This window comes from Dromiciops gliroides, chromosome 3, assembly GCF_019393635.1.
Source record: "Dromiciops gliroides isolate mDroGli1 chromosome 3, mDroGli1.pri, whole genome shotgun sequence".
Classification (NCBI taxonomy): domain Eukaryota; kingdom Metazoa; phylum Chordata; class Mammalia; order Microbiotheria; family Microbiotheriidae; genus Dromiciops; species Dromiciops gliroides.
The window spans coordinates 265,051,798-265,078,813 of record NC_057863.1 but is presented as its reverse complement, the minus strand read 5'-3'; the positions used below and the strand labels follow the sequence as shown (position 1 = coordinate 265,078,813).

At 38.6% G+C, this 27,016-nt stretch overlaps 1 protein-coding gene across 1 annotated transcript in view; it reads right to left on the bottom strand.

Annotated features, from left to right (window-relative positions):
• The window catches only part of DYRK1A (dual specificity tyrosine phosphorylation regulated kinase 1A), a 216,351-nt gene extending 191,243 nt beyond the window's left edge, over positions 1-25,108 (bottom strand). The window contains 1 exon segment of the mRNA XM_043992698.1: positions 24,455-25,108. The gene's annotated coding sequence lies outside the window, so the exon portion shown is untranslated.
• Positions 25,109-27,016: the final 1,908 nt, after the last annotated feature.

Sequence of the window (27,016 nt, the reverse complement as noted above, 5' to 3'; positions counted from 1 at the left end):
GTAACATTTTGGGGTAGTGGGAGATGCTCAGGCAAACAAGTAGTGGAGGAGCAAAAAGGATTTGGTATATGGGCATCTGAAGGAGAAACTGACCCCATAGGAAGAATAGGAATATCCTTTGAAAATCCCATGGATTTTACATCCCCCTATCCTTTTAAGACTCCGGAAATAATCTCTCTGAGTCAAAGGGGAAATCAGAAAACCCTGAAACTCCTGAGTTACAGGTCATTGAGGTTAAGGATGTGAGACAGACAGTGGGTTTGGAGATTCAAATGCTCAGACAGAATGGGTCAGCGCTTTGAGAAGATCAGCTGCCCACACTCTAAATCCAGATTTAAGCCTAGAGGGGTTCTTGTGTCTCCTTCAATTATACCAGAACGGGTTGGCAAAGGGTGAGAGTTGCAGGGATTTAGAGCTACTCTTCCCTGTAATAAAAATGACAGCAGAAAAGATCATACCCACCTTTGTTGGAGTCCCAGGAAACCATCCCGCCTGTCTCTCCAGATAGGTGAGAGAAGGTTTTCTGGTCTTGGGTAATACGAGTTGTGTCCAAACAAACAGGGGAAGTAACCAAGAACAACTCAGTAGATTTTTCATCCCTGATCCTCCCCCGAGCTGACCTATGGTGGTGTGTTGGGGTTTTTTTTTAGGCAATTGGGGTTAAGTGACTTGTCCAGGGTCACACAGTAAGTGTCTAGGGTCTGAGGCCAGATTTGAACTCAGGTCCTCCTGAATTCAGGGCTGCTGCTCTATCTACTACACCACCTAGCTTCCCCTATGATGGCATTTTGGTGGAAGACCAACCTTACCCCCTAACTGGGCTGGGACTTGTGGATTGGTGTGGCTGGCCACCCCCTTTACCATGGCATCAGAGCATTTCTCAGAATCTGAGTCTAAATCAAGAAAGAAACGCATCCCAGAGGGGCAAAAAGGGTCATCTGATGCTCCAATCTGCCTAGATATCTTAGGAATCCCACAGGGTGTGCCAGAATCTCTCCTACGGTGGGTAACCATAACTAAAAATGTAGACTGGAACCAGCAGAGGTTCATCAATTACATTAGGGATGCGGTACAGGCTATTTCTGAACAACTGGCTGCTACTAGTAAAATCGCTTGGGAAAACAGAATAGCCTGTGATATGATGTTAGCAGAAAAGGGGGGAGTGTGTGTCATGTTGGGCGGACAATGCTGCACCTTTATCCCAAATTATACAGCCCCTATTGGTTCAATAACTAGAGCCTTGAAAGGCTTAAGTATGCTGGCTGAAGAATTAGCAGAAAATTCAGGGGTTGATACCACCTGGATGGGATGGATGGAATCCTGGTTTAGGAAATGGAAAAATTTCACTGACTCAACCCTCACCATTCTCATTATAGTGGCAGGAGTTTTATACTGTATCCTTCCCTTCCTCGAAGGGTTCAAACAGAGGCTAATAAAGACTTCTCTCACACAGGTTACTCCATTTGGGAAAGTAAAGGCAAACACTCAAATGTTAATATTTACAGATTTAGACCAAGAGGCAGAGGAGATAGTCAATAAATGGAATGAGAGGAACCCAGTAGTCAAAAATAAAGAGGGCAGCTAGGTGGCACAGTGGATAGAGCACTGGCCCTGGAGTCAGGAAGACCTGAATTCAAATTCAGCCTCAGACACTTAACACTTACTAGCTGTGTGACCCTAGGCAAGTCACTTAACCCCAACTGCCTCACCAAAAAAATAAACAATAAAAAATAAAGAGGAGGGATTGTGAGAAAATGGGTAGTTGTCTCCTCTCAATGAGGATATAACAGTCAAGCATACTCCTGACCTGTTTGTAAGACAAAGGTCTCAGATCCCCTCTTCCCCCTCAGGCTAACAAAATCACATGGTTCAAGGAACCCTGTTCTCAATAAGGTCCTCTCCGGAGTTATATCCATATAAGGAAGAATATGGTCCATTCCTGAGTTATGCCCATATAAGGAAGACGGATGGGAATACTATGTTCCTATTAGCTAGTTTTTGCATATAGATTGTAACCCTTGGGTAATCAGACCAATGATGAAAAAGGGGAGGGTCCATTTGCGTTAGGGACATGGGTATAAAACAGGGCCTGTGAGCCCCCTTTCTTTGTACCCACTAGCTACACACTAGGGCGCCTCCTTCTCACAAGAAGGAAATAAAAGAGCCTTTGTCACATCATTGCTGAGTTCCTGAGAATTATTGAGAAGAGGATTGATTTTCCCTCACATTATACATGACAGTGTTAAGGGCTAAAATTCTAGCTAGTCTGTCTAAAATATCTAATGAGTGGTTGCCAATAAATTATAAGCTTTAGCAAGAGTTAGGCTTTTAAGCATTTATTAAGGAGAATAAGAATTTGGTAAAGAGAGAGTGAAAGATTCATCTATCTATTAAAGGGAGAGCGAATTTCTAGCTCCCCTCTCCGCCAGAGTCCACAGGAAAGAGAGAGAGTTAGAGTGCCAGGCTCCCCCTTCTTCCTCCCACAAGCAGATGTCACTTCCTGATGGCAAAGAAAAGACTCCTGGTCTTGCCCTCAAAGACCTTCACTTCATGGCAGAGATTTTCTACAGTAAGTCTCTAGCAGGTGGCATCATTCCAATCGTTACTACAGCCACTCCATATCCAGTCTCTATACCTTAGCACCAGCTATCACCAATACCTAGAATGAACGTTTCACTTCCCTCCCTTATCTACACTTCAAATTTCCAAGAGTCAGCTCAGGCATCATTTTCTAAATGAAACCTTCCTTGATTCTCTACAAGTGTTAATGCTTTTGTTTCCAAACAACTTTGTATAATCATTTTGTATATTTTGTATGCATTTGTACTGATTAACTTTATATCCATGTTGCTTATATCTGTATATGTAATTGCCTCCACCCCTAAATCATTGCCTTGTTGTGGCAGAGGGGTTTGCATAGCTCAATGAAACTATGAGCTGTACTGTGCAGGGTTACCCAAGACAGCTTATAGTAGAGAGTTCTGACAAAAGGTGATACATTGGAGAAAGAAATGGCAAACCACTCCAGTATCTTTGCCAAGTAAACTCCATGGATAGTACTAAAATGATAAAAGAGATGACATCAGAAGATGAGCCCCTCGGGTTCAAAGGTGTCCAATATGCTGCTGTGAAAGAGCAGAGGACAACTACAAGTAGCTCTAGTACTAATGAAATGGCTGGGCTGAAGCCAAAAGGAAGCCGAGCTGTGGATGTCTGGTAATGAAATATAAATCCAATGCTGTAAAGATCAATATTGCACAGGAACCTAGATTGTAAGATCTATGAAGCAAGGTAAGTTAAATATAATTTTAAAAAAAGAGAGATGGAAAGATTAAACATCAAGATCTTAAATGTCAAAGAACATAAATGGCTGGGAATAGGTGAATTTAATTCATGAGATATATATAGATACACACACACATATACATATATATTTGTATATATATACACACACACACAATATACATATATGTGTGTGTGTGTGTGTGTGTGTGTGTGTGTGTACACACTCACCATGAGTAAGAATCCCTTAGAAAAAATGGAGTAGCCCTCACAGTCAATAAAGAGTGAGAAATACAGTACTGGGGTATAATCACAAAAACTGCAGAATGATTATCTGTTCAAATCCAAGGTAAACCGTTCAACAACACAGTAATACAAGTCTATGTTCTAACTACTGACACCAAAGAGGCCAAAGTTGGTCAGTTTTATGAAGACCTACAACATCTTCTAGAAATAACACCAAAAAAAAAAGTCACATTCATCATACAGGATTAGAATGCTAAAATAAGAAATCAAGATAATTGGTATAACAGCAAGTTTGGCCTTGAAGTACAAAATGAAGCAGGACAGAGACTAATTGAGTTTTGTCAAAATAACTTGCTAGTCATAACAAATACTCTTTTTCAACTATCCAAAAGGCTACTCTACACATGGACATCACTAAATGGTCAATATCAATCATCAGACTGATTATATACTTTACAGACAAAGGTAGAGGAGCTCTCTACAGTCAGTTAAGACAAGACCTGAAGCTGACTGTGGCTAAGATCATGAGCTTCTTATTGCAAAATTCAGACTTGAATTAAAGAAAATAGGGAAAATCATTAGCTCTTATAGGTATGATCTAAGTAACAGTCCTTATGAATATGAAGTGAAAGTGATGAATAGATTAAAGGGATTAGATCTAAAAGTTCACAATATTTTATAGGAGATAACAACAACAAAAAAACCATTCCAAAAAAAAAAAAAGCAAGAAAGCAAAATGGCTGCCTGATATGACTTTATAAATAGCTGAGGAAAGAAGGAAAAGGTAAGGCAAAGGAGAAAGCAAAAGACACCTAATTGAATGCAGAATTCCAGAGATAGTAAGGAGAGATAAGGTTTTCTTAAATGAGCAATGCAAAGAAATACAAGAAAACAACAGAATGGGAAAGACTAGAGCTCTTATCAATGAAATTAAAGATATCAAGGGAAAGTCATGCAAAAATGAGTATGATAAAAGACAAAAAAAAATGAGTTAAGAGAAGAAGATATTAAGAAGCATTAAGAACTACACAAAAGAACTATACAAGAAAAATCTTAACATCACAAAAACTATGATGGTATGGTTACTGATCTATACAACCAGACATTCTAGAGAAAAAAGTCAAGTGGGCTTTATGAAGCATTGCTAACAATAAGGCTAATGGAGATGATGAAACTGCAGCTGAGCTAATTAAATATTAAAAGATGATGCTGTTAAAATGCTGTACTCAATATGCCAGTAAATTTGGAAAACTAAACGGTGGTCACTTGATTGGAAAAGATCAGTTTACACTCTAATCCTAGAGTAGGGACAATGACAAAGAATGTTCAAATTATCAAACAACTGCATTCATTTCACATGTCAGCAAGGTAATGCTTAAGATTCTGCAAGTTAGGTTTCAGCAATGTGTAAATCAAGAATTAACAGAAGAGCAGGTTGGTTTTTGAAGAGACAGAGGAAGTAATAGGACAAAATGGCCAATAATTGCTGAATTATGCGGAAAGTTCCAGAAAAACATCTACTTCTGCTTCGTTAGCTGTGCTAAAGCCTTTGACTGCAGATCACAACAAAATGTGGCAAGTCCAAAAAGAAATGGGAGTACCAGATCATCTTACTTGTCTCCTGAGGAACCTTTATGTGAGCCAAGAAGCAGCAGTTAGAAACAGACATGGAACAACTGATTGGTTTAAGATTAGAAAAGGAGTATGACAAGGCTGCATTTTGTCACTTTAACTTATATACAAAGCATATTGTGCAAAATGACAGGTTGGATGAATCAAAAACCAGAACTATGGTTGCTAGGAAGAAATATCAATAATCTCAAACATGTAAAAGATACCACTCTGATGGCAGAAAGTGAAGAATTAAGAAGCCTCTTGATGAGAGTGAGAGAGGAGTATAAAAAATATGGCTTAAAGCTTAATATCAAATAAACTAAGATCTTGGCAACTAGTCCCATCAATTCCTGGCAAAAAGAAAGAGAAGAAAGGGAAGCAGTGTCAGATTTTATATTCTTGAGCTCAAAGATCACTGCAGATGGTGACTACAGCCATGAAATTAAAAGATGTTTGCTCCTTGGAAGAAAAGCTATGGCAAATCTGGATAGCATAGTAAAAAGCAGAGACATCACCTTGTTGACAAAAGTTCTGTACAGTCAAAGCTATAGTTTTTCCAGCAGCAATGTATGGTTGTGACAGTTCGATTATTTTAAAAAGCCGAACACCAAAGAAATCAACACTTTCTAATTGTGGTACTGGAACAAATTCTTAAGAATCCTTTGGACAAGCAAGGAGGTCAAATCAGTCAATACTTAAATGAATTCAGGCTATTCACTGGAAGGTCAAAGACCAAAACTCAAGTTCAAATAATCTAGCCAAATAATAAGACAAGACGTTGAGAAAGACTGAAAGCAAAAGGAAAAGAGGATGGCAGAGGATGATAGTACCATGGAAACACAAACATGAACCTAGACAGACTTCAAGAGATAGTGGAGGATAAAAGGACCTGATGTGCTATGATCCATGGGATCATAAAGAGTTGAGCATGACTGAGCAACAATTACCTCCTCAATTAGACAATAAGATCCTTGTAATTAAGCATTATTTCATTGGTAGGTACTTTAATAGATACTTGCTGATTGTCAAAGCTATAAAGCACCCATTTCTTGTTCTGAATCCTTCCTTCCTCTATTTCTGACCAACATTAGTCAAATAATTTCCTCAACTGTGATTATTTATTTTACAGGTCAAAGTTAGTGAACAAGGAAAAGAAAGCTATGGCAAATATGTATGCTCAATGACATCAGTGTTTAAAAACTGTTTTCAAACTATTAAAAAAATTTCTGTCAACAATTTTTATGAAGCTCTGAAGTAACACTCAATTATGACAGCAGTTCTTATCAAGAGAAAATTAATCACTATCAACAGCCATATAAAAATGCTTAAAATCGGAGGCAGTTAGGTGGTGCAGTGGATAAAGCACCAGCCCTGGATTCAGGAGGACCTCAGTTCAAATCCGACCTCATAACTTAACACTTACCATCTGTGTGACCCTGGGCAAGTCACTTAACCCCTGTTGCCTCATCAAAAAAAAAAAATTTTTTAAGGGGCAGTTAGGTGGCACAGTGGATAGAGCACCAGCCCTGGAGTCAGGAGTACCTGAGTTCAAATCCGACCTCAGACACTTAACACTTACCAGCTGTGTGTCCCTGGGCAAGTCACTTAACCCCAATTGCCTCACTTAAAAAAAAAGCTAAATAATTTCTGCGTGCATGTGTGTGTGTGTGTGTGTGTGTGTGTGTGTGTGTGTGTGTGCATGCACTCGCTAATGAACTTCTGACCTGTTGAGATGAAAGTAAAGTTCGTGTCTCTCCCCTACCCCCTTGTTTATATATATGCCTGTGTGTGCCCTCTTATGTGAGATAATTTTCCCTAAACTTCCTCTCTCCCCGTTTAATGTATTCCCTTTTCCTCTCTTTTTTCCACTTTTTTCTTAATATCATCAACACATAACAGAACCACTTCAAGTCCTTGTCTAATTGGACCCATTTCTATTAACCCTGATGATAATAAGGTTCAGAGGGGGATGGATATCATCTCCCCACATCTGAATATAAATAATTTTTGTTTCTCTTCCCTCCTGTGTTTGAACTTCAGGTTTTCTGTGCAGATCTTTTCATAAGGAATGCTTAGAAGTCCATTATATTCCGTTTTGCTGAGTAAGTCACTCTTGGTTATAAACCCATATCTGAATTCTTTTAGTCTGGCTGTACTATATTTTCTTTGACCTAGATGCATTTTGGATATGATATTCCTCGGAGTTTTCATTTTTGGGGTTTCTTTCAGGAGGTGACTAGTGGATTCTTTCTAGTTCTACTTTTCTTTTTGGTTCTGAGATCTGGGCAGTCTTCTCTTAAGATTTCTTGAAACAGCATGTCTATGTTCTTTATTTTCTTCATAGTTTTCAGATAGTTCAATGATTCTTAAATTTTTTTTTCTCTTTGTTTTCCATGTCAGTTGTTTTTGCTGAGATACTTTACATTTCTTCTATTTTTTCAGCCTTTTGATTTTTTTTTAAATATTTCTTGGTGCCACACATGAAATCTTTAGTTTTTATTTGATCTATTTGAAGTTCGTTGCTTGAAAAAAGTTTTGTACCTCTTGTTCCAAGCTATTATTTCCCTTTCCAATTTTTTTTTCCAGGACTCTAACTTCTTTCCCAATTTTTTCCATCTAGCATTTATAAAAATATTTTTTACTTTTTTAACTCTTGCTTCATCCATTCCAGGAATTCTAGTTCAGTTTGTGCCCAAGCGTGTTGTTCTCTGACCATAGATGTTTTCAAGTCATTTCTTCGGGTTTTGTGTCTTAAGCACTCCTCGAAAGAACTCTACCTTAACAGTTCATTATGGGAGAGTTCTTTTTTGGTTTACTCATTCTTTCAGACAACTTCTTAACTCAATTTAATGTTAAGCTTGGGCTCTGTCACAGGCTTAAGGGAAGGTTTGATCTGGTCCTGTTGCTGTTTTATTGGAATACTGAGTATTGTTATTCCAGGAGCTCAGGGACAATCTGCAGACTTGCAAGCTTTCAGTATTCCCAAAGGGATCTGATTGCTGCCCCTTAGGTCTGAGCTCTGCAAGATCCTCACATGGGTTTCAATCTATGCAAGAACAGACTACTGCTAAGCTCTAAGCCAATCAGCCACGTGGAAAGCTCTGTTGGTTCAAAAATGACAGAAATGAAGACTTCCCTTTGGTCTGAGTTAGCTACCTTTGTGTCAGAGTGGGTCCCAGCTTTGTACCTAAGATGTGAGCCACACCACTGCTGCTGCTACTGCTGGCTTCTGCACTTATTCCTTTCTTGATCTACCACCAGGGAGCTCCCTTATCACTCCCACACTAGAATAGTGGACTGGTAGTGGACTACAAAGCTGCCAATTGACACTTGGCCTTGTCATAGTGCCCTGGTGTGGGACTTAAAGTGCCCCAGTATAGGTCTGGGACCTACTTTTGTCCTAGTGTTTAGCATCTCCCTGGGCTCAGAGGAGTCTACACATCACATACTCTTTTTTTTTTTTAAGTGAGACAATTGGGGTTAAGTGACTTGCCCAGGGTCACACAGCTAGTAAGTGTTAATTGTCTGAGGCCAGATTTGAACTCAGGTACTCCCGACTCCAGGGCCGGTGCTCTATCCACTGTGCCACCTAGCTGCCCCACATCACATACTCTTGCCCCAACCATGTCCCCAGTGTTTGTAGACCTCTTGGTCTGTTTCCATATGCCAACATGTGATCCTCTGTCCATCCCATGTTGGCATATGGAAACAGACCAAGAGGTATCATCATTGTAACTTTTTAAAATTTCTCCATCAGGATTAGGTCTGATGTATTTTATAAATCTGGAGGAGTTATGGATGATAGTTCAGCTGCTGTACTTCCTTCTACTCTGCCATCTTGGCTCCAATCCCCTTTTTTTCTTCCAATGAAATGATTTTATTGATTTGCACTGGCTTCTGTTACCATGGCGATAACTAAGCATTTCTTTCACAGGGGAGGAGGTTTTGGTCCCCAGATTCACAAAGGCTTAGAAACTTATACAACACTTAAAAAAAATACACCCCTCAAAAATTACTCCAAGATCATGAGTTTCTACTACTAGTTGGAACATATCACCTTAGAGTTAGTTGCTACTTAGAAAATACAGCCCTCAAAGATAAGACCTAGCATTCTAGACACGGATCACCCCAAACCAAACTAATTAAAAAAGTCTTTGACAAAGGGAACCAAATCTACATTAGTTATTTCTCTGAATCTCCGAACTCCTTGCTCAGTCCTTTACAGTCTCTCCAGATAAACTGGCTTATGTCTAATAATTCTAATGAGTATACTCTATATGCCTATAATACCATTCCCTTTCCACCCAATATCAATGTTCTACAGTAGTTTTTGAGCTTTTTTGTCTTTAAATTCTAAAGTTCTGAACATTTCTCTGTTGTGAACTCAAAGTGAGATAGTATATGAATAAGATATTTTAGTGTATCCATTTTCTAATAAAAAATCTAAAGATGGCTTTTGACTTGAGAAGTATAAAAAAAACTCTGCTTCTGGGAGTTTACAACCTACTAAAAAAAGTTAGATATTCAAATAGGGAAATAATGGAAAATAAAAAAACACATGGAAATCACATGTATTTTGTTTATTATATTTAAATAAATCCCAATGAAGCTTGAAATTAATAGACTACTAAATTATACTAAGAAAACCTAGGCATGTCTAAGTTTATGTCAGTTTGATACCTCCCTTACATATAAAATTTCTCAGGTACTGTATATAGTGGGCCAGCTCAAAGATGACACAATGAACAGATAGAAGAATGGAACTGGACAAAGGGAATACTTCCTTTAGCATGGGACTCTACTCTATGTCTGGGTCAGCCTTTGAGAAGCCTAATAATAAAAACTTCAATATCAGAAAGCAAGAAGAGTCTTATACAAACTCAGGTCATATTACAAAGGAACTTGATGGCTTGAGTGTAAAAATGGAATACCTAAAGTGAAGAAAAAGTGCTGAAAGTAGAGATGAAAAGGCAATAAAGAAAAACTTTCCACTCTTCACTTTGACCCAATATTGGCCTTAGGTTAATGGTTGTCTCCCTTCTAAACTGCACCCAGTACACTTCTACACTCCCAAATCTATTGCTTACAAGAGTTGATATTCTACAAAATATAAATAGTTTTTAAAATGAGACACTGCTTATTTCCCTATCCCTTTTCTATTAACCAATTTAAAATCCATTCTCCCAGTAAGTACATGTCACCTATTTTAACATCCATGTCCTTGCCTCATCCATTTCATATATAGCACTAGGCTATTCAGAAATGAGAGGGAAAAGGAGAAACTAAGTATATTTTTATTACTGGTACAGTGATGCATATATTTCTTCAGCCTACCTAGGTTACATATGACAGAGCTAAAAATGACCTGAACTTCAGACAAAACTGGAAAGTGACACAGCAAAGCAGTACAGAGCAGTGGAAAGAGTTCTGGTCTTAGAATCATAAAAAAGTCAGGTTCAAATCCCAACACAAGCAACTAAGGGGTTGGGGGTTCACTACACTGCTCAAAAATCTTCAGGGGAATCTGTTTACATCTAAAATTAAATACAAAGACCTCTATTTGGTATTTAAAACTCTTCACAGCTATTAATCATCTAGAACAGGAAGTGATTTCTGGCTGACTTGGAATCAACACCAAAACAAAAACAGCAGTCATAAAGGAAGAGTAAGTTTAATGGGAAAAATAAATAAATAAACAAAAAAGATGGTATAATGAGTTTAAAGTATTGCATATAATCAGAAATACCCTACAAGGAGTTAGACATGAGGGTATGAAACCTCGGAGAGGTTAGGGCTGAAAATACAGATTTGGGTATCAAGGTGGCAGCTAAAACAATAAGACTGAATGGGATTGCCAAAAGATAAAGTATGGGGAAAGAAAAGAACACCAAGTTTCCTTTGCTGGTATATCATCCATATGATACCTTTAAAAGTGAGTATTTCCCAAGACTATGTATTGGGCCCTGTTCTCCTTTCTCTATATACTTTATCCACAGTCTCATCAGCTTCCAAAGGCTCACGCAGATGACTCTGAGATCTATATACCCACTCCCTATCTCCTCAATTTCAATAATCAATTGGCTATTGGATAGCTATTTCAAGAGACTTTACCCTTAAACACATCCCTCTTCCAATCTTTCATATTGTTCTCTCAAGGGTACTACCATTCTTCTAATAATATCCTAACCTTAGTGTTAACCTCAACTCCTCACTCTCCTTTACTCCTTTCACCTCCACCTCATAAAATCACTCACCCTTTAAGAAACAGATCACACATCACCTTTGCCCGATTTCCCTGTCAGTACATCCTCCAACCATCCTGTATTGATGCTGCATATACTTATATATTTACTCATCACTCAAATTAATAATAATTTAAGCTCCTTGATTGTTTCCTTCTTTGTAGTTATATTCCTAGGACCTAGCAGTACCTGGCACACAAAAAGCAACTTAATAAATGGTTGTTAACTAATGTGTTTTTACTGTATGAACCAGGCAAAAAAATGGCTAGACTGAAATCCACTGGGAGACGTTGCCCTCCTCTAGTTTCTGTGGAGTCACCAGAGCTGTCTAGGAGTTTGGCTTAGCTCAATTTAAAAGTAACGTGACAAAGACCAAGGGCTTAACAAAACTGGAAGTGTCTCTCCTTTGAGGGAAGGACAAGAGCCAAGGAACTGGCTAGCCAAGGAACTAAGAAGAAAACTACTCTGGCACCTACAGAGAAGACCAAGGACCTGGCTAACAAAGCAGCTTCCAAGAAGCAACAGCAACAGGAAAGAACCAACATGAGGCATCTCTTCCAATACAAAAAGCCTGATGCCCTCCAGACCACCAGTTCTCAGGCTGACAGCTTCCTGGTTAGGCCTTACACAGGCCCAAAGCCACAGTTCTGAGCAGCTCAGAGCAAAGCAGAAATCCACAATCAAACTCTTAGACCATAATGTACTATCTGTCCAAGTTGTAATTTAAATTGACAGTCAATTTCTAGTCCTCTTCCTTTAATTCCCAAACAGAACAAAGTACCATAGAGGCAGCCATGATATAGTGGAGGAAAAAAAAAAAAAGCATGGCCTCAGAACCAGTTAGAGCCAAGAGTTTAAAGTCCTGTATCTTACACATACTAGCTGTGTGACCTGTGTTAAGACCCTTTGCCCCAGGAACTCTCTAAGATCTTAAATTGCCAAAGAGCTAATATACATTGGTAGAAGGAGCTTTCTCTTTTGGGAATTCTCTATACCAATTAAATAATACATCCAACTGACCCAACCATTCTGGAGAACAATTTGGAACTATGCCCAAAGGGCTATAAAGCTGTGCATACCCTTTGACCCAGGAATACCATTATTAGGTCTTTTTCCCAAAGATATCATAAAAAAGGGAAAGGGACCCACATGTACAAAAATATTCATAAACTGCTCCTTTTGTGGTGGCAAGGAATTGGAAATTGAGGGGTTGCCCATCAATTGGGGAATAGCTGAACAAGTTGTGGTATATGAATGTAATGGAATACTATTGTGCTGTAAGAAATGATGAGCAGGCACATTTCAGAGAAACCTGGAAGGACTTACATGAACTGATGATGAGTGAGATGAGCAGAACCAGAACACTGTACACAGTATCAACAACACTGTGTGTTAAAAAACTGTGATGGACTTGATTATTCTCAGCAATACAATGGTCCAAGATAACTAATTCCAAAGGACTCATGATGGAAAATGCTCTCCAAATCCAAAAAGAAAAAAGAACTGTGGAATCTAGATTCTATTGGGTTTTGTTGTTGTTGTTTTTCTTTTTTGAAGTTTTTCCTTTTTGCTCTAATTCTTCTCTCATAACATGACTAATGCAGAAATGTGTTTCATGTGATTGTATATATATATAACTTATATCAGATTACTTGCTCTCTTGGGGAGGGGAAAGATAGGGGAGAGAGGGAGAAAAATTTGAAACTAGAAATCTTATAAAAACAAATGTTGGGCAGCTAGGTGGAGCAGTGGATAGAGCACCAGCCCTGGATTCAGGAGGACCTGAGTTCAAATCAAGCCTCAGACACTTGACACTCATTTTCTAGCTGTGTGACCCTGGGCAAGTCACTTAACCCCAACTGCCTCACACACATACAAAAAAATGTTGAAAACTATCTCTAAATGTAACTGGAAAATAATAAAATATTTATACAAATAAATAAATAATGCATCCAATTCCTATTCCAATCCTAAAATACTATATGTATTTCCAGTGGCAAGGCGCTCAAAGCCAATGGTTCTCAAATGGTATGACACAAATTGTTTAAGATTTACACTTGCTATCCAATACCCAAGTTCTCTCATGACACATTGAGACACAAAAATAATTAGATATGTAAATAATGAATGAATAAAAAAATAAAATTAACAAATGAGTAGCTGAGAACCACTGCTCTGTGACAGGGTTAGTAATCTGTGTGGGAAGAAGTACCTCTAGTGGTAAAATCACAGATCTTTTAGAATGCAAATATGCAACAGACAGGTAAACAGGTATTTGACACAAAACTGAATGGGTCAAAAAAAAAATCTACATTCTCTATTCTTAAAAAAATTTAGGCTACCACGTTTTCTTCTCAATCTATTTGAGGGCACATTTACACATTATTATGTAATTATAGTAATTTACATGTAACTTACATATTGTAGTCCAAAAGCACAAAATAAATACAACCTACCCTGCCCCACCACCACCACTAAGTAGTCACTGTAGCCAGGAAACAAACCACCAAAGAAAATGATGATCCTCTTCATACAGAGCTGAGCTGGTCCTCAACTTACAAATACAATACATCTACAATACCTGTATCAGTATACCATGGGTATTCCTTCCACTCGTGTAAAAATTCAGTAGTAAAACTTTCTAGGGTTTGCCCTCTACTTTGGTTTGGTTTGGGTTTGGGTTTTTTGGGGGGTTTTGGTAGGGCAATGGGGATTAAGTGACTTGCCCAGGGTCACACAGCTAGTGTCAAGTGTCTTGAGGCTGGATTTGAACTCAGGTCCTCCTGAATCCAGGGCCAGTGCGCTTTATCCACTGTGCCACCTAGATGCCCCTTGCCCTCTACTTTGGGAACCCAGTAACCCCGCCATGTCATGATGAGCAATCAATGTAGAACTTTGCTTGAAGCATATTACCAATGATGATTCACATAAGACAAATAATATATTTTTTTAAAAATCACCAAGGGCATGTACGCCCAGAAAAAGACCAATAATGTATTAAGATTAAGAGACATGGGGGCAGCTAGGTGGCGCAGTGGATAAGCACCGGCCCTGGATTCAGGAGGACCTGAGTTCAAATCCAGTCTCAGACACTTGACACTAACTAGCTGTGTGACCCTGGGCAAGTCACTTAACCCTCACTGCCCAGCAAAAAAAAAAAAAAAAAAAATTGAGAGACATTAGCTGAACAGCCCAAGCGATAGTGCTATTATATACAAAATATTTAAAGAACCAAAGTCCTCTAGCACATGGGGTAGGTTGTCTATAAAAGTTTTATTTAAAGATGAATAAAAGGTCATGGATAAATAAGAAGGCTCTGACTTAGCTCACACACAACTAGCAAGTAGCAAAGCTGAGATTCACAGGTATCCTACCTACAAAGTTCATAATACCCATCAAAATCTGATGGCATGAATATCCATGAAATCATCACAAGTATCTAAGTATCAACTACAATATGTAGTAACTAAATCTAAGACCAATATTTAGGGCTCCTAGAGTCCTGTATTAAAGAGCAGTGCATCAGTTTTTCTGGATTTTTCTTCAAAAGATGGTTTTGCATACAAAATCTGGCTAAGAACATTAGGCTTAAAACAAAATTGCCCCCAAAAACTGAAAATGAAAAATATCTATAAACTGCACTTTCACAAAGACTTTTCTAACAATAATCCTGTGAAATAGCTAGCATAGGAATTGACTATCTCCATTTTATAGATAATACATTTTAGGCCCAGACAAGCTAAGTGACTGGCCCAACATCAGTCAATGAGTAGCAAAGATAGAATGGCTCTCCTGCCTACAAGTCTACTGCTCATTTCCCTACACCATAATCTATACCTATCAAAATCTGATTAGTCTCAAATGAAAAATCTTATCTTTTACCAAATAACACATTTCATTTCCTAAAAATGAAAATTCTAAGTAGTACAAATAATTTATATACAGCTCTTCATTTTACTCCATAGGGAAAAAAAGTTTTTTAAATAGATATTACTTTCCATCTATATTTTTCCAGATATACTATATGACTCTGAATCCTGGAAAATAATTTTGTTTTGTTTTGTTTTGTTTTTGCAGGGCAATGAGGGTTAAGTGACTTGCCCAGGGTCACACAGCTAGTTAAGTGTCAAGTGTCTGAGGCTAGATTTGAACTCAGGTCTTCCTGAATCCAAGGCCAGTGTTTTATCCACTGCACCACCTAGCTACCCCAAAATATTTTTTTTTAAATCAAAATTAAAGGCTTCTAAAAGGATGATGTAAAAATGTCCCAATCCCCTAACTGGGCTATATAGCACATCCTAATTTTCTATGATAATTTGCATAAAAGAAGCAAAAGAGATATCATCTAGGAAAAAATATAATCAGAAAAGGAGGTACATTTGTCATTTAACAAAAGGGAAAGATGGATAGCTAAATACTGCTGTGTTTACCCAACAGAATGTGTGACACATTGTATAGAACTATGTGACAACAAGAACAATAACTGCACAGAATGATGGTCAAGGGAGTAATGTAGTCATATCAGTGAGACGATGAATCTAACCAGATTTATCTCATAATTTCATTAAGATTAGTATTTTAATACTGGAGAACAGGTAATGTTATTTGCAACTTTTCAAGAAATGGTCTAAAGTCTAAAATAAAAAAAATTTAGAAATTAAACCTTGTACTTCAATAGTTTAAGGAATTTCATTGTTGTAGATATATCTCTCCTCTCTAGTTAACATAAATAGCAACCTCTTTAAAACTTAATAAAATCTTCATTGGCTATCGTCACCAAAAGATTCACAACCCTAACACTTTCTATTGCTCTATTTGCTTACTCCTTAACTGTTTCATACTCTGTACAGTAACACCAGACACTGGCAATAAAATCTAGTGATAAAGCTTCTTCTACAAACTTAGCTAGCTGGATCCTGAGAAAAAGAGACACAGCCTGTCACCAGACTCACACTTAGAATGGATTTTATCAGGGACTGCAGCACTAACAGTTTTCAAAAACCCAAGGTTACCTAAACACCAACTTGAGGAAGTTCTAAACTTGATTGTAATCTCCAGAAATAAAAGGACTACAAATTTTTCTGTATTTAAATGGTTAATTAGTAGAAATATGACAATCAGAATCTGGATTGCCTGAAGTATAAGACAAATTATAAAGTGTTACAGAATCTCTAGTCAAATCTCAATTGTTCAGCAACAGATTATCCAAGCAAGACCTTGTTCCTACTTTCTCCTGCTGTGTCTTTTGGCCATTTCACTTCTTTTTATACATCCCTAGAACAAGGAGGTAAAACTTAAATCCATCAATTCTGAAAGACAAGTACACTGATAAGAGGTTTTGAATATAATTCCCCAGAACTGGGGAGATTAACTGTGGATTTCAATTAGACATGCCATCCCAGTCTTTCATAGCACAAAGGAGAACTGATAATAACTTTGGCAACCCATTAAATGTCTCCTTTCAAATGCAAACACATTCTACCTAATATTGCTCTATTAACTTAATCCTTACTGTTAAATTTGGTTAATATTCTGTGTACATACAAAGGTACTGCCAGCTAAACCAAATTTATGACAGTATATAGTTATATGGTACTCAATACCATCCCAACTGTTAGATAAACACTTGCCAAAATAATGACTAAACAGACATCTTATATCCAGAATTTTCTTCCAAAACATTTTAAAGTTTGCCAAAGTCTGTCACTATAAACATGGCAAATCAATTTCTTGTTTTAAATATTTTTACATATGTGAACAATGTCATACTTGTACCACTAATTTAAAGTAAAGATGTAATTGTAATTAAATATTTTAACTTCAGTTGAAAAAAGATGCTACAGTAGAGAGCACTGGAATTTGTAGTCAAAGGTCAGTCAGTCAATAAGCACTTATAAAGTACCTACCAAGTGGGGCAGCTAGGTGGCGCAGTGGATAGAGCACCGGCCCTGGAGTCAGGAGTACCTGAGTTCAAATCCAGCCTCAGACACTTAACACTTACTAGCTGTGTGACCCTGGGCAAGTCACTTAACCCCAATTGCCTCACTAAAAAAAAATTATAAATAAATAAATAAAGTACCTACCAAGTGAAAGGCCAACAACAGTCACTGCCCTCCAGGAACTCACACTCTTAACGGGGTAGACAACAAGCAAACAAGTATGTACAAATGAGCTATACAAAGGAAAATTAAGAAATTAACAGAGCGGAAGGCACTAAAATTAAGAGAAATTGGGGGAGGATTTCTGCCGAAAATGTTTGGTTTGTTTTTGGACTATATAACTTCGAGCTCTAAATCTCTAATCATCAAATCTAGCATTTGGCTAGCCTACTACTGAAAAACCCATTACAGCTATTACAATCAGATATCAAGCAGACCAGTTTAAGATTTGGTGAGGCAATTGGGGTTAAGTGACTTGCCCAAGGGTCTCACACAGCTAGTTAAGTGTCAAGTGTTTGAGGCTGGATTTGAACTCAGGTCCTCCTGACTCCAGGACCAGTGCTCTATCCACTGTGCCACCTAGCTGCCCCCATAGCCATATTTTTAACCAAAAATTACATATCGATAAGCCAACACCAGTCTTGGCCTTGAATTAAAAAGCCAAAAAATGTTTTTATGCTTGAACTCCTATCCTCAGTAGCTACTCAGCAATTTCATAGGGTCAAGTGAATGAAAAAAAGTGGCTCATCAATTCCCCCAGCATGTATGGATTTCATCTCTTTTTTGATCTAATTTACTATCACCAAAAGAACAATATTTTCCTTTCTCTTTTACAGGTAACTCCATTTTCCATCAGTAGCTCTACTAAGTTTTCATTCACTCCAAGGAACTATCCACAGATTATGCCTCTACCAGAATAAGCTGATCACCTAACATCTTATTACCAGGCTGACTAACTCAAGTTTTTGATGCTCAACCTTCTCAACTCAGTTACCTCTCCCCTCTGATTTAGAGGGCTGGAGAAGCGCAACAAACTCCTCCTGAAGCCTTCCTTTATAGAGGGCTTAGAATTTTTAGAATTTTCCTAGTAACTTCATTTTCTATCAGCAGTTCTACTTGGTTTTAACTTCACAGACCGTCATACCATGAGGCCAAGCACATGTCCCCCACCATTTTCAGCTTCCTTGCGTGTATAGTCTTCCCCATTAGACAGTAAACTCTTTGAGAGCAGAGATTGATTTTTTTTTTACAAAATTGAATTGAATTTTTAATTCTAATAATAAATATAGGATAAAATGACAGGCAGATTAAACAGGAGTCATCAATAGTAAATAAGTTTTAAACTACAGTAGGGCATTTAGATACGTGTTTGCTTTGTCCCAGAGAGCAAAATTTTGTTCCCCATAGTTCAATGAATGTTTGAATAGTAGTAGTACAGATTTAGAAAGCTACCAGTCTACTACATGTACAAATGAAAAAATAAAAACATAAACTATTCCATTGGCAATTAATTCTCATACCAGAGTTTTGGTAACTTTGTAGTTTACTTAAGGGTTCTAAAGTTAACAGAAATTGGCAAGATGATAATAGATCACTTGGGTTATTTCCAATATTCAGTTAAGTTGATTTTCCAATGAATGACTTCAGATAGTGACTTTAAAAACTCCAAAAATTAGTTAGAAAAGTAAGAAAAATGTTTATCTTAAAAACAGTTCTTTAAACCAAAGTATATTATTAGCTAAACTGATAAATGTACTTAGAAATTTCAACTACCCAACTTAAATAATTTTTGTCAATTTCCTTCACCCAAGGGCAACAGTGTTGCCACAAGGCAATATTAGATGAGAAATCCTTCTTTATCAAAGGGAATAAGGAAAAATTTTAGAGTACAATAAATCAATTTACTGTTTACAGAATTAAATTATCCCCAAAACTCAAAACTTTTGTTTCAATCCACAGTTCTATCAAAGATAGCATTAGCTCTAAATTACCATAATTTCTATAGCAATTAAAAAGTATGACAACTACATATAATAATGTATATGGCAAGTAACTTTGAATGCAAGGGCCATGAAAAAAAACACAGGTACAGATAAGTAAGCTCAGGGACACAGAGAGTTCTAACTTGTCCAAAATGATCCAAAACTAGTAAACTTTCTACTCTTCCACCCCAACTAAATGGTATTCTTAAACTTTTTAAGAAAAATTTAATAATTCACTGACAACACATTATTTAATATATAACTTTAATGCATGTTAATACATAACTTTCCAATGACAATGTTTAAGTGATAGTCCAATCGTTTCAAGTAATGAACTTGTACCTGTTAGTTTAAAAGGTACATACTGATACTAAGTTAATGTGGAGATAGAAATCGGTTAAAAGAAAATGAGTGGCCTTTCTACTCATTAGGGTTTAATCAGCAGGATTCCAAGTTCATGCTTGAGATCACTGACAGGAAATTATGACAGTAAAGAGACATTTGGGTGAGGGCTTTAATTCTCTAAGAAACAATTAGAAATCAGTTTGAATTGGAAAGTTTCATTCCATTGGGAAAATGAAAAGTATATGAATGGGATATATAATCTGATGAGAAATTTTTTATTAATTTGTCAATGAATTATTTCTAAGTTCTCTCCTTACAATTTTATTTGGAGAATATTTCAGTACACTAAGTTTCTCTACAATGAATGTCTAAAATATACAAATGACATTCAAGTTAATATAGAACAATCAAGGAAAACAGGTCAGTGTGAATTTTCTTTAAAGCACCAAGTAGGTGATAAAGGTTTTTTGCTTTCCCAGTAATGTTCCTAATAAATTGTCATGAGGCTTGCTCTTTCAACTAAATATGCAAAACATTCTTAAGATTCCATTAAATTATTAAGTATTTTTACTCCATTCCTACCCAAAGAATCTTAAAGTCTTACCTCAATATAAGTACATTGAGAGAATGTAAAATAGTATTCTAGAAAACTGCTATTTGATTTGAATTTCCAAATAAAACAAAGACCAAAACTAGTTTTATCCTTGGACCACTTTTAAGTTGAAGTCTGAATGAATTTGAGGGGTATAGGTGAAACAGCCAAAATGGTATGCTAAGTCTCTATAACCAACAATAAACTACCAACTGGTTCCCACAAAATGTGTTCTTGAGAACACAAATTATGTTCTGTATGCCTCATCCCCACAGTGCCCCTCATAATTGATGTCCCATAAGGAAATGCTGATTTTAAAAATTGTGCCTTAAAACGTCAGTACTCTATGAAACTTTCATAGACAACTTTTACAAGTGACAGACTCCTACAAATGGAAAGGCCTTTCAGAAATTATGCACTCCATCCTAGACAACTAAATTTTGGAATCTACTCTGTACAAAGTACAATCCCCTTTATCCTTCCAGTCACAGGCCCACTCTTCCTAACTGCATATTGCAAGCTTACTTCTACAGTAGTGTGCAAATTACTTGCATACTAACTATTATTATTATAATTATTAAAAATAATTTTATACAGGTTCATTTTTGGACAGCAAAGGTCATTCATGTGTATTTTTAGGCTGACTCAAAATGTCTGATCTTACTCAGATGAAACTACATGAAATTGACCTGTTTTACTCATCAGATTTAATTCTCTGTCAGTTGACTGCTTGGATTTCATACAATACACAAGAGTTTCATTGGTCTTTTGTCATGTTTTTAATTCTGTGGCTTTAAGAATGGATATTACTGGGACGGCTAGGTGGCTCCTGAGTTCAAATCCGGCCTCAGACACTTGACACTTACTAGCTGTGTGATCCTGGGCAAGTCACTGAACCCCATTGCCCCCATTAAAATAAATAAATAAATGAATGAATGAATGAATGAATGAATGAATGAATGAATGAATGAATGAATGGATATTACTTCAAGAAAATATGCAAAAAATGTAGGTGTTAAGGGGCACACTTCAATAACAGTTAAAAGACACTGCAGCAGCAGTTGGTGTGGGAAAGACAAGTGATAAGATCGATCAAGCAGTATCAGCTGCAGTGAAAAACAAAAGAAAGTGCAGTAAAAAATGAAAATAGAACCAAGAACTGAAAAACTATTACTGTGAAACAGCCTAATTAATCCTCAAAAAAAAAGACTTTCAGAGGGCCCTAGCAGCTAAAAGGGCTAATAGTGATTACTCTACAATTCAAAGTAGGCTTCATATCATTGGAAGAACAGTGAGAAGACCAGTTTTAAAAAAGAAAAAACAAAAACTACTAACCATGAAGGGGGGGGGGAAAGGTTGTCATATGCAAAATAATAAAAAAACTGAGGTATTCACTAATAACTGGAAAGCTAATTTTTACTGATGAAAGCCACTTTTTCTTTCACAGGTAAACAAACTCTTAATAGAAGAAATTCAAGTGAGCCTGTTGTAAGATCTGGACAAAACTTGATCAGTCTGGAAAACATTTACCCACAAAAAAAATCATTTTGGGGGATTTTTTTTTTTTACTTCCACAAGGTCTTATTAGCCCCACTTAATAATTATAAACGGTAATATGATATATTGAGAAGTAGAATTGTTTTAGAATTACAAATATTCTCAAATGTAGCTGGAATACTACCAACACTACTTTCTGCCATGTTACATGATCACTAAGAACTTTATTCAATAGAAAAAAATAATAAACAAGTGTCATGGTCTGGCACCTGGCCTGATTTAAACCCCATTAAAAACCTAAGGGATGTAATCAAGGTCAGACTTGGAAAAACAGACTTCAGGAAAAGTACACTTAATATCAAATGTGAAAATTCATGAATTCAAGAATGTGTCAAAATCTTGTGAAGTCAGTGCCAAATCATGTAAAACAAATGACAGCAGCAAAGGTATATTACATATTAAAAGTTTTTAAAGATGTAAAAAGTTGTAACATCTATGCTTTCAATATATTTTCTATTTTAATCTTTCTAGTTAATTTACAAACCAATGTAAATAGATATGAAATTACCATAACCCATTTTCACAGGTTCATTTATGTGGAATGCAGTATAGACCCAAGTCACTGAAAACTTTATGGCAAGATGACTTTTGTTCTGAGTAAATCTAAACAGTCATTATAAAAATGCCAGTACTCCGATGCCAGAAATCTTTTTAAAAAATTGGTTAGTTTGAATCATTACATATTCAAAAATTTAAGCCAGAACTAAAGAAATTCCTTTGATTACTACATCTGACACTATCTACACACTTCACCTAAAAGTTATTATAAGAATCTTATGCTACACAGAAATCCGCTGTCTACCTAAAATCAATATTCTTCACATCTGGTAAACAAAAGAACAGAAAAGAAATGTAGAAGTATATGAAGGCATAAACTTTTCCTTACATTAAAAAATATACTTATGCCAATATATTTAATCTTCCACATTTTAATTATGCAAAGTTTGAAACAGTATACAAATAAAGGCCAGTTACGTTAAACCAAATTTCATCAATCACACTGGGTAGACCCCCAGGGCTAACTTTTGGGAAACTATGGATACTCAGGATAGCCAGGAATGGATGAGTTGGGATCTGCATTACTGGAGTGAACTCCCAAAAGATGAGATCACAGATCTATATGAACAGTTATCAATACCCAAATAAGGCCTATATCTAATTAGGATACTTGTTGAAATGTTATTCATATACTACACATCCAGAAAAAAACATAGAATTTCATTAAGAGTTTTCAGTGATAAAGTACTTAGAAGAATTTTTGTATTTGAAAACTAACAGATGTTTTTAAAAAACAAATTTGGACAAAATGGCACCAGATCATCTCAGCCTTCACTTTCCCATTCAACAAATGATAGGGTCAATTACAAGCTAACACTGCTACTTCCCTTTAGAGTCATAAAGCTTTAATAATATATAATAGCTACAATATTCATTATTACTTATAATCAGTTGATTATGTATCAAATGAGTTGTTTTGCAGAATTAGTAGTGTTCTTTAATGTTCTTAGTGTAGAGTCAGTTTTCAAGGTGTATCTATTTTCTGATGAGTAATGCAAGCATCAAGCAACTTTGGCAATACAGAATTTTTAGGATCTAGGAAAGAATAAAGCTTACCGAAGTTTTCTAAGAAATATACACCTACTATATTGCTATTTATAACTAGGGAATTTTAATGTGGACACTGACCTTTTTTTTTTTCTGTACATATAAAGTATTTACTGGCTTTGGGGGTAAAATGCTGAATTCCAAAAAGACTCTGGGTTTGTGTCTATAAATTTAAAAGCCACATCTGAAAACTTTTGTGGGTAAATTATAATAAATACATTCTCTGTCATCAAATTCTGTAGTTGCTAAACAGGTATTTAAGTTGCCACCTCAAAAGGCCAAGTTTGCTTTAACTTCAGGGAATATAGAGTATCACAGCCTATCTGACTTTAAAAACCCAAACAGATTAAAAAATAAGAATTTATTTTAAAATCATATCCTTATCAACCACCTACCCAAAATAATCTCAACTCCTTGTTTTCATCATCTCACTGCATCCTACCTACCCATGTTTGCAGATTCATTTTAACAAGGAAAAGGGTCAACTGCTGAATAATTCTTGATTTCTCACCACAGTTGAAGAGAGCACTGGTTACAAACAGCAGAAAAGGGCTTCTGTATTTGTTACCTGCAATTCCCCATCTGCAGGAGTCGGGGTCCTTCGGAGGGTCCTAGTCCCCTTACCTTGTTCTTAACTTACACTCACCCCACACTCAACTTCACTAAAATGAGACGTTTCCGATTCCACAGAGGCCTGTACCCCGCAGCTCCTCCCCAAGCTACACGAGGGGGGGATTCCACTAACAGGACTGGGGACACTTCTTTCTAAAATGGCAGGTTTCCTCCCCAACATATACACACACACACACACACACACACACACACACACACACAATCACACATACATACACTCATACATACATACATACATGCATACACACACACACACTCACTCACTCACTCTCTCTGTGACCTGTATGTCACTGCAGGTCCTAACTGAACCTCAGACTGTGAATCCCGGCCTATTACGAGGGGAAAGGCTTCAGTGTCCGGGAGAGGCCTGCTGCCGGGGCCGGGGGGAGACAGGGGAGGAAGGCTTCGGACACTCACCGAGACGACGGCAGCTTCTCCCGGCTTCTGTTCCCTGGCTTCCCGCAGTTACAATCCCATCCGAGGGCCTCCGGATCCAGCACCGCCCCGGCCGCCTCTCTCCGCCCCCGGCACTTCCCGACTTCACTCACCAGCCACTGCGTCTCAGTCTCCCGATTTCAGCAGCGCCAGAGACCAAGAAGGCGACAACCCCCCTCCCCGGCAAATACCGCAGTCCCCGGACTCCGAGGATCACTCAGGCGGTAGTGCGAGGTCGAGCTAGGCCGGGTGAGGCCGGGCGCGGCGTAGAGGGCGGCGGTGGCGGCGGCCTCCCCCGGGCGGCCGTGGCTCAGGGTACCTCAGTCTCAGTGGCTCCCGGCTCCTTTCCGAGCAAGATTTTGTAAATCTCACAAAATGGCGCGCGCTCCAAACCTGCGCAATGAGAAGCGCCGGGGCCGGGGCGGCGGCGGCGGCGGCGGCGGCGGCGGCGGCGGCTTATCCGCCAGAAAAGTCCTAGCCGCCCGCCCCCCGAGAGATCCTCCTAGCACGGACACACACACACGCACACACGCATACACACACACACTCACGCACAGACACACACACTATTTCTCCTCTCTCCACCCTCCTCTCTTGCTCTCACACACACACAGTCACACACTCACTCTCACACACACTCTCACACACACATACACCCATACATACAGACACACGCGCACACACACACGCACACACACACACACACACACACACACACACACACACCGGTTTCGCCCGCAGCGGCGGCGGCAGCAGCAGGAGCAGTAGTAGCAGGAACAGCAGCGCCCGTGGCACCCGCACCCCCAGCTCGAGGTGTCCGTTCTCCGCGCCGGCTCTGGGCCTGATCAACAACAGCAACCACAGCAGCCTCCCGGATTCCCCCGCCGCAGTTACCGCTACCGCCCCCACCTCACTCCAAGGGAGCTTTTTATTATTATTCGGGCGGGAAGCGAAAGGGTTTAAAAAAAAACCCTACCAACAAAATGGCGACTGACCGACCCGGTCGCTATGGCAACTGTCAATCAAATAGCAAAACCCCGGCTGACGTGCTGACGTACTCCTCCTACCCCACTTCCCCAAACCAGCGGGCGGAGCCTGTCGCTGGGGTAACAGCGAATTCCGTTCCCTCCTTTTCCTTGCTTCTTCCCTTCCCCCAACCAACTACCCAACCCCCTTCGGTCACGTGAAGGATAAATTCGGCGCTGTTTTGCTGCCAAGTGTCAGAGGAGGGCGCGTGATTCACTCTGGGGAGGGGGCAGAAGGAAGGAAGGAAGGAGAAGAAGGGAAGGATGACTAGAGGTGTTATGGGGTGGGGAAAACAGAAAAGAAGGGAGGAGAGATCGGATCAAATTTTGTATTTCTAAGTACTGCATTTGTAGAGAGAAAGATTCTGCCCTCACGCGCGCGCACGCAGACACACGCGCGCGCACACACACACACACACACACACACACACACACACATATATAACACATATCCCAAACCCCGCCCCAAACTAGGTTGGCCACCAGAAATCTGGAGAGCTGCCACCCACTGGACTATACTCTTGCGTACTCCCCATAATGCACAGCAGCTGCGGGTAGGGCCCCACTGCAGGAACCGGGAGGCGGGGGTGGAGACGGGGGAAACTACATAACCCTCTGGACCTGCGAGCGAGCGTTTAACCTGGTGCCCGAGTGCCACTCCCAAGCGGCCCCGCCCGCCACTCAACTGCTGCTTCAGGTTCCCTTACCGCCGCTGCTCCCACTCCGCACTAACCTCCAAAAAAAAAAAAAATCACACCGGGACGGCTCTGTGTTTCTTAACCTCGGGAAAGTGCTATGAGACCTTCTGCATTTTAGCAAAGTGTTCTGCAGTCTTCGAAAGAGCAGCATGCAGTCTTCAAATAGAAGTGTCACACCAACCAGAAGCCTTCATCTCTGATGACCGGCATCCAAGACAGGAAAACCCCATCACGAAGGGGCGGGGGGGGGGGGGGAACCTAGATTTTTTTTTTTTTACTTTTCCATTAAAGTTACCTGAACATTTCATGTATCCTGCTTCATGAAAGCAGGCAAGGCATGTGACACAGGAAGGGATAAAAGACAACCTAATTACGGCAACGTTATATAGCTGGACTAATATTGGTGCTAAAAGAGAAGCTGCCTTATATGTGTCAAGATTTGAAATAATACAATCCAAGAATGCCCTTGTTTATTACCACCCAGATAAAATCACTCAAATAGTTGTGTGTGTGTGTGTGTGTGTGTGTGTGTGTGCGCGCGCGTGTGTTCATAAGAGAAAATCTTTGCTTTTCAATGGGTCTACTTCCAGTTAAAATATCAATCTGGCACTGCCACTGATGCATTTACCTTTTCTCTAGCCAGCCATAGGGCACAATTCTTTCAAAGCAAAGACAGTTAAAAGTCAAAATAGAACATGCTGAGTTAGAAATTCAAAGTACAGATATACATAGTATCAGTGGGGAGAATGGGCACACCACATAGGGAACATGTAGAAGGTAACAAACTTAGCATGAGGCAGGACTATCAATTTCTTCGGGGG